This window comes from Oryx dammah, unplaced genomic scaffold, assembly GCF_014754425.2.
Source record: "Oryx dammah isolate SB20612 unplaced genomic scaffold, SCBI_Odam_1.1 HiC_scaffold_25, whole genome shotgun sequence".
Classification (NCBI taxonomy): domain Eukaryota; kingdom Metazoa; phylum Chordata; class Mammalia; order Artiodactyla; family Bovidae; genus Oryx; species Oryx dammah.
In genome coordinates, this window is record NW_024070209.1 from 11,561,003 (window position 1) to 11,583,771 (window position 22,769).

The 22,769-nt window shown below is 37.2% G+C and overlaps 1 protein-coding gene and 1 pseudogene across 1 annotated transcript in view; one reads left to right on the forward strand and one right to left on the reverse strand.

Annotated features, from left to right (window-relative positions):
* The window catches only part of EXOC6B (exocyst complex component 6B), a 697,089-nt gene that overhangs the window by 9,544 nt on the left and 664,776 nt on the right, over window positions 1–22,769 (forward strand). The window lies entirely within an intron of this gene.
* On the reverse strand, window positions 4,942–11,613 carry LOC120851770 (annotated as a pseudogene).

Consider the following 22,769-nt stretch of genomic DNA (forward strand, 5'->3'; position numbering starts at 1 on the left):
ACATGACCACTGGAAAAACCATAGCCTTGATTAGACGGACCTTAGTCGGCAAAGTAATGTCTCTGCTTTTCAATATACTATCTAGGTTGGTCATAACTTTTCTTCCAAGGAGTAAGCGGCTTTTAATTTCATGGCTGCAGTTACCATCTGCAGTGATTTTAGAGCCCCCCAAAATAAAGTCTGACACTGTTTCCACTGTTTCCCCATGTATTTCCCATGAAGTGATGGGACCAGATGCCATGATCTTCATTATCTGAATGTTGAGCTTTAAGCCAACTTTTTCACTCTCCTCTTTCACTTTCATAAAGAGGCTTTTTAGCTCCTCTTCACTTTCTGCCATAAGGGTGGTGTCATCTGCATATCTGAGGTTATTGATATTTCTCCTGGCAATCTTGATTCCAGCTTGTGCTTCTTGCAGCCCAGTGTTTTTCATGATGTACTCTGCATAGAAGTTAAACAAGCAGGGTGACAATATACAGCCTTGACGTACTCCTTTTCCTATTTGGAAACAGCCTGTAGTTCCATGTTCAGTTCTAACTGTTGCTTCCTGACCTGCATACAGATTTCTCAAGAGGCAGGTCAGGTGGTCTGGTATTTCCATCTCTTTCAGAATTTTCCACAGTTTATTGTGATCCACACAGTCAAAGGCTTTGGCATAGTCAATAAAGCAGAAATAGATGTTTTTCTGGAACTCTCTTGCTTTTCCATGATCCAGCAGATGTTGCCAATTTGATCTCTGGTTCCTCTGCCTTTTCTAAAACTTGCTTGAACATTTGGAAGTTCACGGTTCATGAATTGCTGAAGCCTGGCTTGAAGAATTTTGAGCATTACTTTACTAGCATGTGCGATGAGTCCAATTGTGCGGTAGTCTGAGCATTCTTTGGCATTGCCTTTCTTTGGGATTGGAATGAAAGCTGACCTTTTCCAGTCCTGTGGCCACTGCTGAGTTTTCCAAATGTGCTGGCATATTGAGTGCAGCACTTTCATAGCATCATCTTTCCGGATTTGAAACAGCTCAACTGGAATTCCATCACCTCCACTAGCTTTGTTCATAGCGATGCTTTCTAAGGCCCACTTGACTTCACATTCCAAGATGTCTGGCTCTAGATTAGTGATCACATCATCATGATTATTTGGGTCATGAAGATCTTTTTTGTACAGTTTTTCTGTGTATTCTTGCCACCTCTTCTTAATATCTTCTGCTTCTGTTAGGTCCATACCATTTCTGTCCTTTATCAGGCCCATCTTTGCATGAAATGTTCCCTTGGTATCTCTAATTTTCTTGAAGCGATCTCTAGTCTTTCCCATTCTGTTGTTTTCCTCTATTTCTTTGCATTGATTGCTGAGGAAGGCTTTCTTATCTCTTCTTGCTATTCTTTGGAACTCTACATTCAGATGCTTATATCTTTCCTTTTCTCCTTTCCTTTTCGCCTCTCTTCTTTTCACTATGCCTGTCATTCTTCAGTATTTTTGCAGTGTTGTTAAAAAATTTTCAAATTTAAGTATAACTCTTGAGTAAAATGTTATTTTCTGAGTTAAAATATTTATAGATTTGGGGAAAAAGGGATAGAAATAAGGTTCAGTTACATTATGGAATTGTTCAATCACTGAGTTGAGTCTGAGTCTTTGCGACCCCATGAACTGCAGCATGCCAGGCTTCCCTGTCCTTCACTATCTCCCTGAGTTTGCTTGAACTCATATTCATTGAGTCCGTGATGCCATCCAACCATCTTGTCCTCTGTTGCCTCGCTTCTCCTCTTGCTCTCAATTTTTTCGCAGCGTCAGGGTCTTTTCCAGTGAGTCAGCTCTTCACATCAGGTGGCCAAAGTATTGGAGCTTCAGCTTCAGCATCAGTTCTTCCAATGAATATTCAGGTCGATTTCCTTTAGGATTGACTGGTTTGATCTCCTTGCAGTCCAAGGGACTCTCAAGAGTCTTCTCTAACACCACAGTTCAAAAGCATCAATTGTTCAGTGCTCAGTCTTCTTTATGGTCCAACTCTCACATCCATACATGACCACTGGAAAAACCATAGCTTTAACTATATGGACCTTTATCAGCAAAGTGAAGTCTCTGCTTTTTAATACATTGTCTGGGTTTGTCATAACTTTTCCTCCAGGAGCAAGTGTCTTTTAATTTCGTGGCTGCAGTCACCATATGTGTGATTTTGGAGCCCAAGAAAATGAAATCTGACACTGTTTCCACATTTTCTCCATTTATTTGCCATGAAGTGATGGGACTGGATGCCATGATGTTCATTTTTTGAATGTTGAGTTTCAAGCCAGCTTTTTCACTATTTCCTCTTTGACCTTCATCAGAGGCCCTTTAGTTTGTCTTTGCTTTGGGATTGGAATGAAAACTGACCTTTTCTAGTCCTGTGGCCACTGCTGAGTTTTCCACATTTGCTGGTGTGTTGAGTGCAGCATTTTCACAGCATCATCTTTTAGGATTTGAAATAGCTCAACTGGAATTCCATCACTTCCACTAGCTTTGTTCATAGTGATGCTTCCTTCGGCCCACTTGACTTCACACTCCAGGTTGTCTGGCTCTAGGTGAGTGCACCATTGTGGTTATCTGGGTCATTAAAAGCTTTCTGTACAGTATGAAGTAGGATAATGAATTTTTTTGTAGTTTGATAATGTTAGGTTTTATTTTAATAACTTCATTGAATTGTCAGGCAAATTGGAAAAATGAACAAAGCCGTGTAGCTGGTAAGACAGTGTTGGTTTGGTTCTATCAGCAGTGGGCTCCAACTTTGATTTTATTTGAGCTAAACACAAATTTTCATTGCAGCTTTTCCAGTGGAAGGTTATTCTAGTGTGTTATTTGATCAATTAGATTCAAGCCATAGAAAAATTAGTAGTCACAGACGGAAATTAAATGGGAGAGTAACATTTGGCAGTCATTCCTATATTGAATTTGAAGAGTTTGTTAGGTATCATCAGATCCAATAAGTGATGCTGGTAAAACTCATGTGGAAGTTTTACCTAGTATAATTCTGAAAATAAAAAAATGAATAGGTAAATTATTTCTCTGGGTTAGAAATATTTAAAAAGTGCAAAGAAAAAGATATGAACCATAAATCTAGTATGTTTCCTATTCCCTCTCTTTGTTTTATGAGTTTGTTGTTTATTCTTCCATTGTATTTTATTACAAATATAGGCATATATGATTTTATTTCTCCTCCCCTTTTATATAATAAATAATATACTGTATATACAGTTATGTAGTTTAGTGTCTTGTACTTTTTGTATTATATCTTCAATATATTTTGTAGATCTGTCCATATCAGTATGTAGAGATTTTCCTTATTCTTTTTTACAGCTACATAATGTGACTATATTATGGTTTATTCATCCAGTCCCCTATTTCTGTATATTTGGGTATTTCCAGTCTTCCATTGGACAAAATGATACAACTGTGAATAACCTTGAATATCTGTCATTTCTTATTGTACACGTTGTACTGTATCTGTAGGATCTATTTTCAGAAGTGGGATTGCTAGGTAAAATGATGAATGTATGTCAATATTTTAATAAATTCTTTACTTTAAAATGTTATGTTATATATTAAAATGTTTACATAATTTCCAGCATCTGCATAATTTGTCTATGAATTAGTTGCAAAAAACTATTGAGGACAGTTATTAGTATGGACATTTATTTAGAAGGACAGTTATTTTGGAAGCAGTTTAGAATTTTAGATGACATTTATGATTTTGCTTTAGTTTGAAATATGATATGTGTAGTTTAAACTATGAATATAGTTTGGAATATGAATATTTTTATGTCATTGAGGAAAATAATATTTTTATTCTTTCCATCATTGGATTTGATAGCTTTTAGCATTTACAAATGATATAATAATTGATTTAATCACACACAGGGTTTCAGCTTTCTGCTGAAAATAGCCTGAAGAAATTAAATTGTTGAGTAGCTTCCCTATGAAACGTATGAATCTAGGTTGAGATGCTGAGTATGCTATTTAATATTTGCTTGGAGGAAATACCAAAAATAATAAGGGGGGATGAGTTAGTAAAAAGTGAGTTAAAAACAGAGCTGGTCTTAAACACTTGTGACCTGTTGTGACTAATAACTTATGTTTTAGAGGTAACCTGCTAAGGCTATGAGAAAAAAGAGTAAAGCTCTTTTTTTTTTTTTTGTAGTGTTGTAGTATCTGCTGGAGTATGTAATAGAAAACAAAGAAGACAGTTTGCTGACTAACTGATGTTGCATGAACTTTGTTCGAATGTTTGAAATAAGCAGAGGTCAGCTAAGAAATAGAAAATGATCATGACATATTTTAATATTTTGGCTATTTAAAAAAGGAATTTGTGATGTAAATTTGTAAGTGATATTTATGTTGTATTTTACATTTATAGCTATCCTAAGGATGTTAAATGTTTTCTTTCAAATTGCAGGTAGCTTAGCATTAATATTTCCTTTACGTTTTGACTGATTTTTTGAAGGGTGATTAATTTTGTTTTCACTTTGTTTTGTGGTTATTCTCAATCTCCTTCCCCTCTTATTCTGGTTGACAGTTGACTGTTCTCCCCTTCCCTCTCTTTTTCTCTGATTTTCCCCTTGCCTTGTTGTAGAGAGGAATTAGATGGTTTCCAAAAATATATGTGATTTACAAAAATACACATAGTAGATACAGTCAATGGTGGTGAGCAAATTAGGGCAAGGGAAAGCAAAGGTAGGAAAGAATATGAAGTCAAGAGAGAGCTGTGAAAAGATTATGTTTGTTAAAGTAGCCATCGGTTTGGCTCTATGGTTTCCAGCAGCTAGTGCAAAAATGAGATATGCTTCGTTGTTTGAGTTATGGTGTAAAATTAAAAAGTAGTTACTTTTTTTTTTTTAAAGAATTCAGAAAACGTTTAACAAATATCAAACACACGCAGGATAGAATCACTGTGAGTAGGGGGAAGGGAGAGGTTGACTTGACACTCAAGAGCCTCATCAGAAGCGGCAGAGACGGGTGGAGGCTGAAGAGCCACACACACTGGCCCGTGTGCACGTGACGGAGGGCGAGGCGCAGACTGTCTGGGTCTAGATAATGGTTTCTTCCTTCAGCAGCATCTCCTTCTGTGTGGAGCTCAGTTATCCTCCCAGACTATCCAGGTTTTCCAGGTATGAGATCTCTTGGGTGTCCTCAGTACTCTGGGAAATGGGCAACAGATGGCATCTAGGGCAGGCTATTTCTTGGATGAGGCAGATGGCACCAGCCACCATGAACAGAAGGATGCTGAAGCCCAGGATGTAGTAAGGCCACTATATGGAGAACTGCGGGGGGCTGGGCTTCATCCGCAGACTCTGGATCTCCAGGGTGTGCAGCAACAAGGCCAGGAAGGCACAAGGCCAGGAAGGCACAAGCCTCTGTGAGGAAACTGATGAAGGCTGACACAGAATTGTGCTTCCGGCTCCTCGGAAAGAGCTGAGACACAAAGGACACCATGATGAAAGTGGTGAGGAAAGACAAGACAACGGCGGACAGCAGGGAGACTTGGCTGAGGATGACGTAAATGGATAAGGGTCGAGGCTTCCAGCACTTGATATGGAAGCAGTTCTCAAACAGGCCACTGAAGAACACTTCCTGGGACTCCTTGTCCACCAGCCGCACCCAGAAGGGGAAGATGGAGACCAGCCAAAAGTAGTTACTTTGGAGAAGCACAGCTATTCTTGGTTCTGAGTAAGATCAGAGAGCATAATGTAGCTTTAATATCTGTATAGTAAACCAGCAATATGTGGCAGGCTGCTTCTTACATTGTCCTCTAGTGAAAACATATGGCATAACCAAAGCACAATTTAGTAAAAGCAGTTCTGCAGGGAGTCAAGGGAATGCAGGTGTCTGCTTGTCTTGCCTTAATCAAGGCATAGATTTGATAATACAGTGAAAGTTCTGCACTTACCTCCTTTTTTTTGGTTATTGATCACTTTGAGAATCTTTGAATGCTATACACCCTTTCCTTAGTAAAATGCTTGTGACCAGTCTTCATAACTTCTAATCTAGAAGAGTGTATGCATTGCATGTACATTAGTTAATTCTTCCTAAGTACTGCTTTTAGTAGTCAAGGTTTTTGACAATGACAATTATCAATGAGTTCAAGATTATACATATATATACTTGCCTTTCTTTCTGAATGTATCACTTGCCTGTGTTCTTAGTTAAGTAAGACCCACGTGTGCTTTAAAAGTAAACCATCTGTGGGTTGGAATATTTTTATGAAAGTTGAAGAACCCGAATAAGCCACTTTATTCCTTCAAAAGAAATACAGTGAGAGAGAGTACTTAAGGATAGGGCCAAAGTCTTTGGAAGTTATTTGGGTTGTGTTCTAGAATGACATAAATGTTGTTAAAGCCATAATAATTTTATTCCTAATAGTCTTAAATTTGGTGTTAAGAAAGACCAACTCACCTTGGCCATTTAAAAAATTGCCAGCAAATAAAGTAATCGTAGATATTTTGTCTTAAGTTGTGTAGTTTAGAATATACTCTTAGGAAAAGATATGCGCTATTAATTAATGGAGGTTATTTACCTACAATGTCTGGAACCTAACTTACTCTCAGTTCAGTTCAGTTGCTCAGTTGTGTCCGACTCTTTGAGACCCCATGGACTGTAGCAAGCCAGGCCTCCCTGTCCATCACCAACTCCTTGAGCTTACTCAAACTCATGTCCATAGAGTTGGTGATGCGATCCAACCATCTCATCCTCTGTTGTCCCCTCTCCTCCTGCCTTCACTCTTTCCCAGCATCAGGGTCTTTTCCAGTGAGTCATTTCTTTGCATCAGGTGGCCAAAGTATTGGGAGTTTCAGTTTCAGCATGAGTCATTCCAATGAATATTCAGGACTAATTTCCTTTAGGATGGACTGGTTTGATCTCCTTGCAGCCCAAGGGACTCTCGAGTCTTCTCCAACATCACAGTTCAAGAGCATCAATTCTTCAGTGCTCAGCTTTCTTTATAGTCCAGCTCTCACATCCATACATGACTACTGGAAAAACCATAGCTTTGACTAGATGGACCTTTGTTGGCAAAGTAATGTCTCTGCTTTTTACTATGCTGTCTAGGTTGGTCATAACTTTTCTTCTAAGGAGCAAGGGTCTTTTAATTTCATGGCTGCAGTCACCATCTGCAGTGATTTTGGAGCCCCCCAAAATAAAGTCTATCACTGTTTCCATTGTTCCCCATTTGTTTGCCATGAAGTGATGGGACCAAATGCCATGATCTTAGTTTTCTGAATGTTGAGTTTTAAGCCAACTTTTTCACTCTCCTCTTTCATCAAGAGGCTCTTTAGTTCTTCTTTGCTTTCTGCCGTAAGGGTGGTGTCATCTGCATATCTGAGGTTATTGATATTTCTCCTGGCAATCTTGATTCCAGCTTGTGCTTCATCCAGCCTAGCATTTCGTATAATGTGCTCTCTGTATAAGTTAAATAAGCAAGGTGACAATATACAGCCTTGATGTACTCCTTTCCTGATTTGGAACCAGTCTGTTTTTCCATGTCCAGTTCTAACTGTTGCTTCCTGACCTGCATACAGATTTCTTAGGAGGCAGGTCAGGTGGTCTGGTATTCCCATCTCTTTCAAAATTTTCCACAGTTTATTGTGATCCACACAGTCAAAGGCTTTGGTGTAGAAGTAGATGTTTTTCAGGATTTCTCTTGCTTTTTTGATGATCCAGCAGGTGTTGTCAATTTGATCTCTGGTTCCTCTGCCTTTTCTAAATCCAGCTTGAACATCTGGAAGTTCACGGTTCATGTACTGTTGAACCTATTCTAGATTTATAATTAAAAAACTGAGATGTATAAGTCTCAAGAGCACAGTGATTGATAAAATAAATTTAACTATGTAATATGTATTTGCATAACTGTGGACTGTGACTTAGAACTTTGAAAAACATGCATTGCCCAATTAAACATCTAATTAAGCAAGAACTATCACAGTACAACCAGCTAGATTACCTTGATGTGATTTGTGATGATACATATGGACTAGGACTCTGTTAATACATGCCTCCCATTCAGTTTTTTTTTCTTTTTTTTTAAGGTTTTTGTTTTTTTTTTTTTTGGCTAGGCACCATTTCTAAAGTCTTTATTGAATTTGTTATAATATTGCTTTTGTTGTTTATGTTCTGGTTTTTTGGTTGTGAGGCATGTGGGATCTTAGCTTCCCCATAAGGGAATGAACCTGCACCCCTGGAATTGGAAAGTGAAATCTTAACCAGTGGACTCTTAGGGAAGTCCCCCATTCAGAGAGTTGATGATCATTTCATTGACATGTATCTTGCACTATAATGAATTTACATTCAGTTATACAGTAATTTGATAATCAGACTAGATAAAAGCAAAAGCAAAAACAATGACCGTAATAACAGACTTTTAAAAAGAGTAGTTCTATAATGTTTTGAGTATTTAGATGTTTCCAGTGTTAGGGTATCTGAGGTTATTGATATTTCTCCCAGCAATCTTGATTCCAGCTTGTGCTTCTTCCAGCTCTCATGATGTACTCTGCATAGAAGTTAAATAAGCAGGGTGACAATATACAGCCTTGATGTACTCTTTTTCCTATTTGGAACCAGTCTGTTGTTCCATGTGCAGTTCTAACTGTTGTTTCCTGACCTGCATATAGTTTTCTCAAGAGGCAGGTCAGTTGGTCAGGTATTCCCATCTCTTTCAGAATTTTCCACAGTTTATTGTGATCCACACAGTCAAAGGCGTTGGCATAGTCAATAAAGCAGAAATAGATGTTTTTCTGGAACGCTCTCGCTTTTTCAGTGATTCAGAGGATGTTGGCAATTTGATCTCTGGTTCCTCTGCCTTTTCTAAAACCAGCTTGAACATCTGGGAGTTCACGGTTCATGTATTGCTGAAGCCTGGCTGGAAGAAGCACAACCTGGAATCAGGATTGCCGGGAGACATATCAGTAACCTCAGATATGTAGATGACACCACCCTTACAGCAGAAAGTGAAGAGGAACTAAAAGCCTCTTGATGAAAGTGAAAGTGGAGAGTGAAAAAGTTGGCTTAAAGCTCAACATTCAGATAATGAAGATCATGGCATCTGGTTCCATCACTTCATGGGAAATAGATGGGGAAACAGTGGAAACAGTGTCAGACTTTATTTTGGGGGGCTCTAAAATCACTGTAGATGGTGACCGCAGCCATGAAATTAAAAGATGCTTACTCCTTGGAAGAAAAGTTATGACCAACCTGGATAGCATATTGAAAAGCAGAGACATTACTTTGCCAACTAAGGTCCGTCTAGTCAAGGCTATGGTTTTTCCAGTGGTCATGTATGGATGTGAGAGCTGGACTGTGAAGAAAGCTGAGCGCTGAAGAATTGATGCTTTTGAACTGTGGTGTTGGAGAAGACTCTTGAGAGTCCCTTGGACTGCAAGGAGATCCAACCAGTCCATCCTAAAGGAGATCAGCCCTGGGATTTCTTTGGAGGGAATGATGCTAAAGCTGAAACTCCAGTACTTTGGCCACCTCATGTGAAGAACTGACTCATTGGAAAAGACTCTGATGCTGGGAGGGATTGGGGGCAGGGGGAGAAGGGGACGACAGAGGATGAGATGGCTGGATGGCATCACTGATTTGATGAATGTGAGTCTGAGTGAACTCTGGGAGATGGTGATGACAGGGAGGCCTGGCATGCTGCGATTCATGGGGTCGCAAAGAGTAGGACCCGACTGAGCGACTGAACTGACTGAACTGGCTGACTGAGTGTTTAGGAAGCTGGATAAATATTCTTTTGTAATAGGCCATTTGCAAAAAGTGATAATTTGGATTAAAGTGAGGCTCTTTTGCTATAATTATTTTTGAATAAAAAGCTGTGGAGTAACACAGACTTTCTGTTTTGATTGTGTTTTTATGCACTTGGAACATGACAGACTGGGATGAAGCTGCATCTTTTGGCACTGTAATTTTGTTTAGTGAAGCACTGACATCTTATTTCTTGTCCAAGCCTTTGCTCTTATTGTTCTCAATATCTCTATATTTGAAAAGTGCTTTTTAATGTTTTTCTCCTTTGCAAATTTTGGCTTTGTTTCTTTCGTTATATTTGTGCTTGCTTTTTGTATCTCTCTTCTGCTTCCTGTGAAACATCAAAGCAAGCAAGAATCATCACAATGCAACTAACTTTCACTTTCTGGGGAAGCTCTGGTGCCAATAAACAATAAAATTTTAAGGGTACTGATATGAAATATGATCTTACTGAGAAATATGAACAAATAAGGGCTTCCCTGGTGGCTCAGCAGTAAAGAATCTGCCTACAGTGCAGGAGATGCTGGTTCGATTCGTGGGTCGGGAAGATCCCCTGGTGGAGGGCATGGCAACTACTCTGGTATTCTTGCCTGGAGAATCCCATGGTCTAAGGAGCCTAGTGGGCTACAGTCCATAGGGCCACAAAGAGTTTGACACGACTGAAGCAACTGAGCACGCACACATGGATGAACAAAAACAGCACACATTGAGCTTGACTGAATCCATGTTATGAAATGTTTTTGGTATGGAGTTTGATTTTGAGAAAGACGTGTTTGTATAATACATTAAAAAAAAAGAAATAAGGGAGCTCGCCAAACATTTTGTTTTTGATGAGGTAAAAGAATTACTTGACATTTATAAGGGAGAAGTGTACAACAAAGATCTTTTGGCATTGGAGTAGCAAAAGAAAGAGGAAAATGGAATGAGAAGAGCTCTGGAAATCTAAAGTAAAATAGGCTATTGGAAGCATTTTAAATGGTAAATGTGGATCTGACTCTATACATTTATTATTTGCATTTTTAAAAAAGGTACTTTTTGTTTTGAGATAATTGGGGATTCAGTTCTAAGAAATTATACAGAGATCCCCTGTACCTTCTACACACTTTCCTCCACTAGTAGCATCTTGAAAAACTGTAGCACAATATATCAGGAGCAAGATACTGGCATTTTTACAGTCAAAGTACAGAACATTTCCACCATCACAAGCATCCCTGTTTTCCTTTTGTCCCTATATGCTCTTTAATCCCTGACAGCCAGTAAACTGTTCTCTATTTCTATAATTTTGTCATCTCAAGAATGTTTTATAAATGGAACCATACAGAATGTAACATTTTGAAATTGGCTTTACTCACTCAGTATAATTTCCTGGAGATTGTATCCAAATTGATGTGTTATATCAAGTTTGTCCCTTTGTATTGCAGAGCAGTATTCCATGGTATAGCTGTACCACAGTTGTTTAATCATTTACCCATTAAAGGACATCTGGCTTGTTTACAGTTTTTGGTTATTAAAATGAAACTGCTATAAATACATCTGTAAAGGTTTTGCATTTTGGTTGAACACACATTTTCACTTCTTTGGGGTATATAACTGGTAGTGGAATTGCTGGGTCATACAGTAACTCTATGTGTAACCTTTTGAAGAACTACTAAACTTGTTTTCTAAAGTGGTGTACCATTTTACATCCCCACCAGCAATGTAGGTGGGTTCCATTTTTCCAGATCCTTGCTGGCATTTGGTATCACTATTTTTTGTTTTAGCCGTTCTGATCTGAGTGTAGTAATATTGCACTGTGGCTTTAATTTGCATTTTTCTAACTGCTAATGATGCCGAGTATCTTGCCATGTGCATATTTGCCATATGTGTATATACTTTGTTGAATTGCCTCTTCATGTGTTTTGCCCAGTTTCTAATTAGATTTTTTAAATTGTTGAGTTTTGAAAACTTTATATCCTAGATACTAGTGCTTTATTGTATGTGTAATTTATAGACATTTTCTACCACTCTGTGACTTGTCTTTTCACCCTCTTAACAGAGTCTGTTGCAGATCAAAAGTTTTTTATTTTGATGAAGTTCAAGTTACCATTTCTTTCTCATATAAAACATATTTTTGGTGTCAATTCTGAGAGCTATTTGCCTAGCCCTAGATCTTGAGGATTTTCCCATGTTATTTTTTAATCCTAAAAGTTTATAGTTTTACTCAAATGTAAAGCCTGTGATTCATTTTGAGTTAATTTTTGTAATTTTGTAGTTTTTGTATAAGGAGTGAGACTTCAAAGTTTCTTTCTCTCTCTCCTCCTCTCCTCTCCCCCCAACCCACCATGGATATCCTGTTGTTCCACCTCCTTTTATTGAAAAGGCTCTTTTTCCTCTAATGAACTACTTTTGCACCTTTGTCAAAAGGCACTTGTGTATTCTGGGGCCTCATTTTTCTGTTGATCTATATGTCTATCCCTCCGTCAGTATCATAGTCTTGGTTACCATAACGAAATAGAATAAGTCTTGATAATGGGTAGACTGATTCCTCCCACTTTAATCTTTTTTTAATCAAAATAGTTTTAGTTCATTTATTTCCTTTGCCTTTCCAAATAAATTTTAGAATAATTTTGTCTACATCTATGAAAGTAATTTGCTGAGATCTTGATAGGAGTTGCATTAAACCTGTTATCAGTTTGTGGAGAATGGACATCTTTACTTCATGAGTCTTCCAGTCGCAGACATGGTATGTCTTTCAATTTGTTTAGCTCTCTTTTCATCACCATTGTGTAATTTTTTGCAAATAAACTCAGCCTATATTTTGTTAGATTTACACTTCAGTATTTCTTTTTTAAAAAGTGATTGTAAATGGTATTTTTAATTTTAGTGTCATTATGTTCATTGCTAACATGTAGAAATATAATTAATTTTTGGATGTTTACCTTATATCTTTAAAACTTTCTTTATTATTCTAGGACCTTTTTTGTAGATTCCTTGGAATTTTCTTTGTGGATAATAATGTCACGTGCAATATGGACAGTTTTATTTTTTCTTTCTAATCTGTACTCTTTTTCTTTTAACTTTTTTTTTCACTGTCTAGAATTATGCTGTTAGGACTGTCCAGGACTGGACAGGACTATGCTGAATGAGACCAGCAAATGTGAACATCTTTGTCTTGTTCCCAGTCTTAGAAAGGATTCAGTGTCTCCCCCAAGTATAGTGTTTAAGTTAATATGATTTTTTGCAAATACTCTTTATCAAGTTGAGGAAGTTTCCTTATATTCCTGTTTGCTGAGAGTTTTTAATCTTGAAAAAGTGTTGAATTTTGTCCAGTGCTTTTATTTCATTGATTGATATGATCATGTGGTTTTTCTTCTTTAGTCTTTTGGATTACATTGATTAATTTTGAATACTGAATGAACCTGCCTTCCTGAAATAAACCTAACTTATTCATTGTATATGTTCCTTTTTATATACCTACTTGTCTGTTTTTTCTTAAGGATTTTTATGTTTATATTTATGGGGGATATTGATATGCAGTTTTACTTATTGTTTGTTATCTTGATTTTGATGATAGCATAGTTTCAGAAAAGTTAATTAGGAGGTGTTTCTTCTCTCTTCTGTTTTCAAGAGGAGGCTTTAGAATTAATTAATTCATAATTAGATTAATTCTGCTTTAAGCATTTTGTAGAATTCTCCAATTAAACTATCTAGGCCTGGAGACTTATTTTTTGGGAGATCTTATATCAGTATTACAAATTCTGGGCTTCCCTGGTAGCTCAGTGGTGAAAAATTCAGTGTAGGAGGTGCGGGTTCGATTCCACGATCCAGAGAGGCTTTCCTGGTGCCTCAGACAGGAAATGGCAACCCACTCCAGTATTCTTGCCTGGAAAACCCCATGGACAGAGGAGCCTGGCAAGCTGCAATCCATGGGGTCACAAAGAATCTTAAATGGCTGAGCAACTGATACTTTCACTTTCCCTGTGTTGAGAAGATCCTTTGGGAAGGAAATGGCAACCCACTCCAGTATTATTGTCTTGGAAATCCCAAGGACAGCAGGGCTACAGTCCATGGGGTTGCAAAAAGAGTCAGATATGAGTTAGTGACTAAACAACAAGTCGATGGACATGACTTTGAACAAGCTCTGGGAGCTGGCGATGGACAGGAAGGCTTGGTGTGCTACAGTCCATGGAGTCGCAAAGAGTTGGAAACAACTGAGCGACTGAAGTGAACTGATTACTAATTGAGTTTCCTTCATAGTTGTAGGGCTAAATTACTGTTTTCTAGTGGGTAAATTGTGATAATTTGTGATTTTTGAAGACTTGGTTTATTTCATCTACGTTATCAAATTTATGTCAAAAGAGTTTATAGTTCTATTTTATTATCCTTTTGATGGCTACAGGGTATATAGTGATATCTGTGGTTTTATTCCTTATCTTGATAACTCGTTAGATATCTTGATTTTGTTGGTGTCTTCAAGGAATCATTTTTTCATTGATTTCATTGATTCCATTGATTTTCTGTATTGTTTTTCTGTTTACTTTTGTATTGATTTCTGCTTGCATCTTTACTATTTCCTTCCTACTGTTTGTCTTTTGTTTTTGCTCTTGTAGCAGCTTCAAATAACGGTTTGAGATTTTTCCTTTTTTCTAATGCTATAAACTGTCTCTCGTGCTGTGCATGCTCAGTTGCTCAATTGTGTCTGACTCTTTGGGACTCCATGGACTGTAGCCTGCCAGGTTCCTCTGTCCTTGGAGTTTTACAAGCACGAATACTGGAATGGGTTGCCATTTGCTTTTCTAGGATATCTTCCCAACCCAGGGATTGAACCTGCATCTCTGGCACCTCCTGCAGGCAAATTCTTTACCACTAGCACCACCTGGTACTACCTATCTCTATATTTATAATACTATAAATTACCTCTGGTGCTATAAATAGCTCAGCTCTGCTTCACCTGTGGCCCACAAATTTTTATATGTTGTATTTTCATTTAGTTTATTTTTGATTTCCCTTTAGACTTCCTGTTTGACCCATGAATTATTTAGAAGTATGTTGTTTAGTATCTAAGGATTTGAATATTTCCTGTTATCAATTTCTAGGTTGATTCTATTGTGGTTGGAGAAGATATTGTGTTGATTTCAGGTCTTTTGAATTTGTTGAGGTTTGTGTTATGGACTATATGGTCTTTCTTGATATATATTCTATAAGCTTTTGAAAAGAATGTGTATTTTGTTGAGTGTGTGTATGCTTAGTTATGATCAACTCTTTGCCATCCCATGTACTGTATAGCAAACCAAGCTTCTCTGTCCATGGAATTTTCCAGGCAAGAATACTGGAGCAGGTTGTTGTTCAGTCACTCAGTCATGCCCAGCTCTTTGTGACCCCATGGACTGCAGCACGCCAGGCTTCCTTGTCCTTCGCTGTCTTCTGGAGTTTGCTTGAACTCATGACCATTGAGTCAGTGATGCCATCCAACCATCTCTCCCTCTGTCGTCCCCTTCTCCTCCTGCCTTCAATCTTTTTCAGAATCAGGGTCTTTTCCAGTGAGTTGGCTCTTCACATTAAGTGGCCAAAGTGTTTGGAGCTTCAGCTTCAGCATCAGTCCTAAAAGATGACGCTATTAAAATGCTGCACTCAGCAACTGGAGCAGGTAGCCATCTCCTGCTCCAGGGGATCTTGCTTACCCAGGGATCAAACCCGTGTCTCTCGCATCTCCTGCGCTGGCTTCTTGGCCACTGCACCGCCTGGGAGGCCCATTCTGTTGGGCAGAGCATTTTATAAATGTTCATTAGATTTCCATTAATTTGTGTTTTTCTATATCCGTGCTGATGTTCTATTTCTCTTAATTGTTGAGAGAGGGGTATTGAAGTCTCTTAATTATAATTGTGGAATTGTCTATTTCTCCTTTCAGACCTGTCCATTTTTGCTTCATATCTTTATCAACTCTTTTGTTTGCTACATATGAATTTAGAATTGTGATGTCTTCTTAGTGGACTGAGCATTTCTTTGTTTTTTTTTTCCTGGTAATTTTCCTTGCTGTGAAGTCAGCTTTATCTGATGATAATATTAAATGTTAAATTATTAATTAATATTAAATTAATATTGATTGAAATATTAAGTATGAAATCTGATGATAATAATAGATTACCCATTTTCCTTTTTTACTGTTTACATGATATATAATTTTCCCTTCTTTTATCTTTAACCTGCCTCACTGTATTTTAATTTGTGCTGATGGCCTATAGTTGCATTTTTCCATCTACCCTTTCAGTCTCTGTCAGGTGTAATTAGAACATTTACATTTAATATAATTATTGATATGCTAAATCTTAGTTCTGTTGTTTCATTGTTGTTTTCTGTTTATTCTCTCTTTCGTTTTTCTGTTTTCTTTGAATTACTTGAACATTTTTAGAGAATTTCATTTTGATTTAGCTAATGTTTTTGAGTGTACACTTTTTGGTGGTTTCTCTAGGTTTGATGTTGTTTTTATTTAACTTCCTAGCGTTTTACTAGTGTCATCATTTTCTACTTTGAGTGAAGTATAGAAACCTTACTCCCCCCTTACCATGTCCCTTTATTTATCCACATTTTTGCTTACTGTGTCCTTTCTGATACTCCAAACTTTCCTTTTTTTTAAAAAAAATCATTTCCTTTTTGCTTAGAGAACATCCTGTAGACATTCTTTTAGAGTAGCCATGCTGGCAACAAATTCTCTTTACATGGGAATGGCTGAGTTTTCTTTCACATGAGAATGTTTTGAGTTTTCCTTCATTCCTAGAGGATATTTCTCCTGGGTATAGGATTCTGGTTGAAAAGTACTGTACCACTTCTTTTTGGCCTCCATGGTTTCTGATGAGAAGTTTGTTGTCATTCAAGTAATTTTTCCCTTAGAGGAAAGATGTCATTTTTCCTCTGATTACTTTCAAGATTTTTTTTCTGTCTTTAGTTTTCAGGAGTTTAATTTATAATGTGTCTTGGCATGAATTTCTTTGGGTTTATCCTGTTTGGGATTTGCTGATCTTTTTGAATTGGTAGGTTTGTATCCCTTGCCAAATTTGGGAAGTTTTTAGCCATTATTTCTTCAAGAACTTTCTTGCCTCATCCTTTTTCTGTTCTCCTTCTGGGACTTTGGGAACACGAATGTTGGTACAGTCCAACAGCCCCTGAGTCTCTGTTTGTTCTTTCAGTTTATTTTCTCATGTTGTTCTGATAACATGATTTCTCCTGTTCTTTTATTTCACTGAGTCTTTTCCTCTGTCCCTTTCACTCTATTCTTGAGTCTAGCCACTGAGTTTTTAATTTCAGTTCTTGTATTTTTCAGTCCTAAACTCTCCATTTGGTTATCATTTCCTGTATTTCTTTGTTGAGTTTCTCTTTCTGTTTCAAGCATGGACATAATTATTTGTTGAATCATTTTTATCATGGCCACTTTGTAATCTTCATCAGATAATTCTTTTCTGTTGTCTTGGTTTTGGCACTGAATGATTGCCCTTTTCATTAGTTTGGCAACTTCCTGGTTTTTGGTATGAAGAATGATTTTTAGTTGAAATCTGTACATTTTTGTATTATGTTAAGTGACTCTGGCTCTCATTTAAGCCTATTCTTTTAGCTGGCTTTCTTTGATACCACTTTGGTAGGAGAACGTGTGGGTCACTGCTTCAGTACTGCTAGCTAGGGTGCCCTCTTGGTTTCTGTTGGCATCTGAGAGAGGTTTCTCATCACCACTGGAGATGGCAGTTCTGACTCTACTTGGTCTCTGCTAACACTGTGGTGTGGGAGAGGGGGTTGTAACCATTTGGTGGGGAAGAAAGTTACAGATCCCTTCTTGGCCTTCTCTGACACCCTGACTGGGGTGTTGGGTGCTTTGTCATCCATCACCTGTGAGGGTAGATTTCTAGGTTTTCTTTCTGACTGTGGTGGTCTGGGTTATGGGTGGATCACTTTCCCTACCCTCCCTTCCCCCCAGCCCTGTGGTGTTTATCTTGAATAGAAGGGTGATTGTACAAATGTTTTCTGTCTGGACTGACTGCCTCTTTGGTCATCTTTTGACTAGAGAGAGCAAGCGTTTGTGGGGGCTTTTAAAAATTTGCACCTGTTTGTGTTTCTGGGTTGCCAATCTCTTTAGTTCCAAGTCTGAGATATGAGGCAAAAGAAAGCACAGGGAACTCATCATTGTGTCATTCTTTTTGTTTTGAGATCCAAGCCAGTTTGCTGCCTTCTTTCTTTCCACCTTTCATATTTTATTTTGTTCTACATGTAATGTCTAGAGTTTTTAGTTATACTAATTGGGAGAAATAGAAAATACTATGTCTGCTACATCTTTCCAGAAGTGGAAGTCTTATTATAAGCCTTTTGATTTTCAGTTTTTTTTTCTTTTTATAAGTATGATGGATGCTTATTAGTAAAAATAAAATTAAGCAGTAGAGAGAGTATAAAGATTATACAAGTATATATCAGGCAGAAATCTATTTATGAAATATAACCATCATTAACTTTAGGTGAACTTTTTACTTAAGGTAAAAAGTCAGTTTCCATATTTTAGGCAAATTGAATTCCATTCAATTTTAGGCAATATTAATTAATTTCCCATTGTGGAAGAAAAGAGAAGTTAGTGCTTTTTCTTTTTTCCCAATGGCTTTATTGAAAATAGTTCATGTACTATAAAATTTACTTATTTAAACTGTACTATTAAGTGGTTTTTAGTATATTCTAGGCTACATAATTTCTCCAGAAAATAATCCCCTGATACCTTGTTAGGTGTTGGAATCTCCATGTATGGGGTACATGTGTATGGGTTTGACTATTCTGTATTAACTATTTCAATTAACCTGTTTGTTTTCAGTACTTCCGTTATTCATGGCATTCTAAATCCTGACCTTCTCCATGGTTGTGATTGGTACTTAGACTCCCTTTTGGATTTCATTCCATTGGCAAATAGACTCTTTTTTGTACTAATCTGCTTCATCCTTATTGCCTTTTAGCAGCTTTTCTTCCAGAAATGTTGCTATATCTTGTTAGCTGCAGGTTCTTCCCTAGTTCTTTTTGGAGTAATAGGCTTACCTTTTCCTTTAGTAGAGTCTTAGGAGGGAGGAAGATAAATGTATGTTGTTGTTTCATCAGATTGAAATAGAAGTCTGAAAGCCAGTTAACTCACACTGCTCAAGCTGTTACTCTCTAGGCTGAAGCCAGTATACATTAAAGAGTGGATATTCACTAGAGTTTTAAAAATGAAGGAAAGCTCTAAAGATTTCCCGTGGCTACTAACTGGCTGTCCTGCTCCCCACCCCTCATTTATCAGTGCTGTTTTTGTGTGACGTGATGACCCTCTCCTGTGCATGGAACTTTTTCACTATCTCCTAATTTTCTTTCCACATAGTTTGTGTCTTTTTGTCCTCTTCCCTTGTTTTACACTGCTTGTCTTTTCTCATCTAGTGTACCTTGGTTTTCTCTACCCATGGTTATCCTATAGAAACCTTGTTTATATATGTGTTCCAGTGTTTGCATTTCTTATTTTTCTTTCATATTTTATAAAAAGTGTATTGGTTGAAGTGATTTTCCTTTAAACTTTATTGTTTTCTATTTAATGTAAAATTTTATGTTATATCTATGAGTGTGTGACAGCCCCTAGGCAATTCTTTAAAATTTTTCTTTTGTTAATTGAGTAACCTTTATGTTCCAGGTACTTTATTTTTAAACAGTAATGGGTTTTAAATATTTAAAAATTTTATGTTTATTATAAAAAAGAAACAATTTAGAAATATATAAGTAAAATTCCCTCTCTTCCCCACTCTAAATTTGTCTCTTCAAAGCATTGTTAATTTGATATATAGTTTTCCAGACTTTTTTCTATGCTTATATAAGCATGTGTAGATACATTCTTGCATTTGTATGTACATACATAGTCTTATAGTTTTCTTTTTAGCTAAGAATTATCATTTATATTTTGTTACATATCTTTTTTTCTATTTAGAAATATGTAAATACGTCAGGTATCTTTATGAATTGAAACTTCTAACTCTACTTTCATTCTTTTTAATGACTGTAGAATACTTTGTTGTAGAATTAAATATTCCTCTCTTGATGGACATTTAGATAGTCTCCTTTTCCTCCTTCCCCACATTTTTTTACAAAAATTTTTGTTGTCAATGTCTCTTTATATATCAGTACTATAGAATAGATTCTCAAATGTGGGATTGTTAAATATGAACTTTGTAAATTTAAAACTTTGATAAGTATAGCCAGTTCTTGTCATATTCTTTTTTCTTTCCAAATGAATTCAATGTGGAAAATTTAAAGGGTACAAAATTGAAAAAACAGTATAATAAATTCCTGCGTACCCTTCTCACAGTCTTAACACTGATCACCACAGACCAAATCGTATTTCATCTAATTCTCTAACTGCCTACCCCTTCTCCGCATGCCAACCTTGGCTAATTTTGAAGTAAGTCCTAGACATTGTATCAATTCTTCCATAAACATTTCAGAAACACCTGTATTACTTCTGGAAAATTTTGGTTTGATTTACAAATATTTGCTTTGTACATAGACTCTTAGGAACTTATTTATTGAATGAATCAGGGACTGCCTGTAGTTGGTCTGAAATTATCTTTCTGGCAATAATCAGGCAGCAAGGCCAGTTGTCTAAGGTCATACCTAAAACTGTATGATCAGTGTATAAGATGTAGCTTTTGTTTCCATTCTCTGCAGGTAGGCATGGGGAGGGTGGAATGGGGAAGAAAAGCATACATTCAGCTCAACCAAAAGAGTTTAAATCTTTAGGGTATAAGACTAAACAACAGTAAAAAGAAGTCTTTGTTTATCTCACTGAGTTATCATCTGATCTTTCAGAAGAGTTTGCCTATAGTTCTCAGCTCCTGCACCAAATTTTAGGAATTGACTCTAAAGACTTTGAGTTCATAATTTTTTTACTGAGAATCTTAAGTAAGGAAGCCTAATGCAGTTGATATTCTTTGTTATGATTCATTGCATTCATTGAGGATGCTGGCGTGTAATTATAATGGATTACTTAATATGTACTGATGGATTATTTAGTAATGTACTACTTTTTTTCTTTTGTAAACTGAGGATGAGGAAAAGGTTCTTTAAAATAATGACTCAGTAAAAAAAATAAAATAAAAATGAAATAATGACTCAGGCCCTTCTCTCTAATCAGAAAAGACCATTCATGTGGAGGAGGTAAATTGGCAAAGTGATTCTTAAATACTGCTGGAGTGAGGAAATCTTTCTAAGGCTTTGTTTAGCTTGAACTTTTAAATCAGTTGTACAGTATGGGGGCCTGTGATCAGTACTTTAAAGTGGCCTTATTTCAACACACAAAGTTCTGAGAGTTTATAAAGCTGGGAAAATAACCTCCCAAAGGTATACCAGACTTAAAATGTCATCATCTCCTTTGTCAGATTTGGACAGCATGACCCAGAATTTGCCCTTGTTAACCAGACTTATTAAAAAGAGAGTTTATAGTAATTAATTCTTAAAATAATTCCCAGGTCTCATTTTCCTGTGGTTTTATTTCCTATGTTATTACATAAACTTGGTCAAGAGTTTTATTTTTTGCTATCTGGCAGTCTTTGACAAAGTAGAAGGACAAATTCCATGTCACTTGCAATCAGGTTTCTTTTTTTTTTTGGCTGTGCTGTGCGGCCTGCAGGATCTTAGTTCCCTGACCAGGGATTGAACCTGTGCCTCCTTTCTTGGGTGCACAGAGTCTTAATCAGTGATCAAAGAAGCAGGGAGAAATTTCTTAAGATACTTGAAGTAGAGTTGTAAAAGTATATCACTGTATTACAACAAGTTGCTAGAAAGACTTTGAAATTCCTTTAATCTTTCTGGTTCTCCTCAGTTTGCTAGTCTGCAAAGGCCAATCATACATGGAGATGGCTCTTAAATAGCTCTTTTAAGTGTTAAATGAAGAAGAAAGTGTCATCTGTCTGGTCCAGGAGTGAAGAGGGAGGGGCTGCAGAATGCTACAAACTGCTGTATACCTGAGCAGATTTATTTCTGGTATTACTATTTTGCACCATTAGGTTCTTTTCATCAAATAAAAAATTGAAAGACTATTTTGCTCTAACTAACTCAAGTTAGTAGGTTGTCAGTAAAATGATTAATTGCTAGTAATCAGACCACTCATTTCATCATGGCCTTGTGTGCATGCGTGCTCAGTTGTGTCCAACTCCTTGTGACCCCGTGGACTGTAGCCTGCCAGGGTTCCTTTGTCCGTGGGATTTTCCCGGCAAGAATACTGGTGTGGGTTGCCATGCCCTCCTCCAGGGTATCTGTCTGCCTGTATTGCAGGCACATTCTTTACCACTGAACCACCAGGGAAGCCCCTCTTCATGGCCTTAGGATGGGCTGTATCAGACCTTTGTCTATTGTGGTGTTTTTGATTTAGAAATATAACAGATAAAATAGGAAATCAGATCTATTAAAAAATAGATAAAAATTAAATTGACTTAGAGTCAAATGAAGGATATTAATTGCAGCAAAATTCTTAAACTAATTTTGCTTTCCCATGTACTAGATCCATGGTCAAAGCAGCATCATCCTGTTTGCTAGAAAAGCCAAAAATCAGAGGACAACCTGCTGGTCTTTATGTGCTTGAGGCTGCAAGCATATAGTTTTATCACTAGTTACTTGGAAAGATGAGGTTATAGGTTATGTATGTAGCGGGGAGACTCCTGTCAGTCTAATGTCTGTCAGCTTTATGATCAGGCCTTTTAAAGATTTCTGATTTACTGGGAGATTCATGTATGGTCTAAATTAGGTTAATTCTTAAGTGTATTTGTTTTGCACATTTGTGCAGGTTGTGTAGTACATAGCTGCTGCTGCTACTGCTGCTAAGTCGCCTCAGTTGTGTCCGACTCTGTGCGACCCCATAGACGGCCGCCCACCAGGCTCCCCCGTCCCTGGGATTCTCCAGGCAAGAACACTGGAGTGGGTTGCCATTTCCTTCTCCAATGCATGGAAGTGAAAAGTGAAAGTGAAGTCGCTCAGTCGTGTCCGACTTTTCGAGA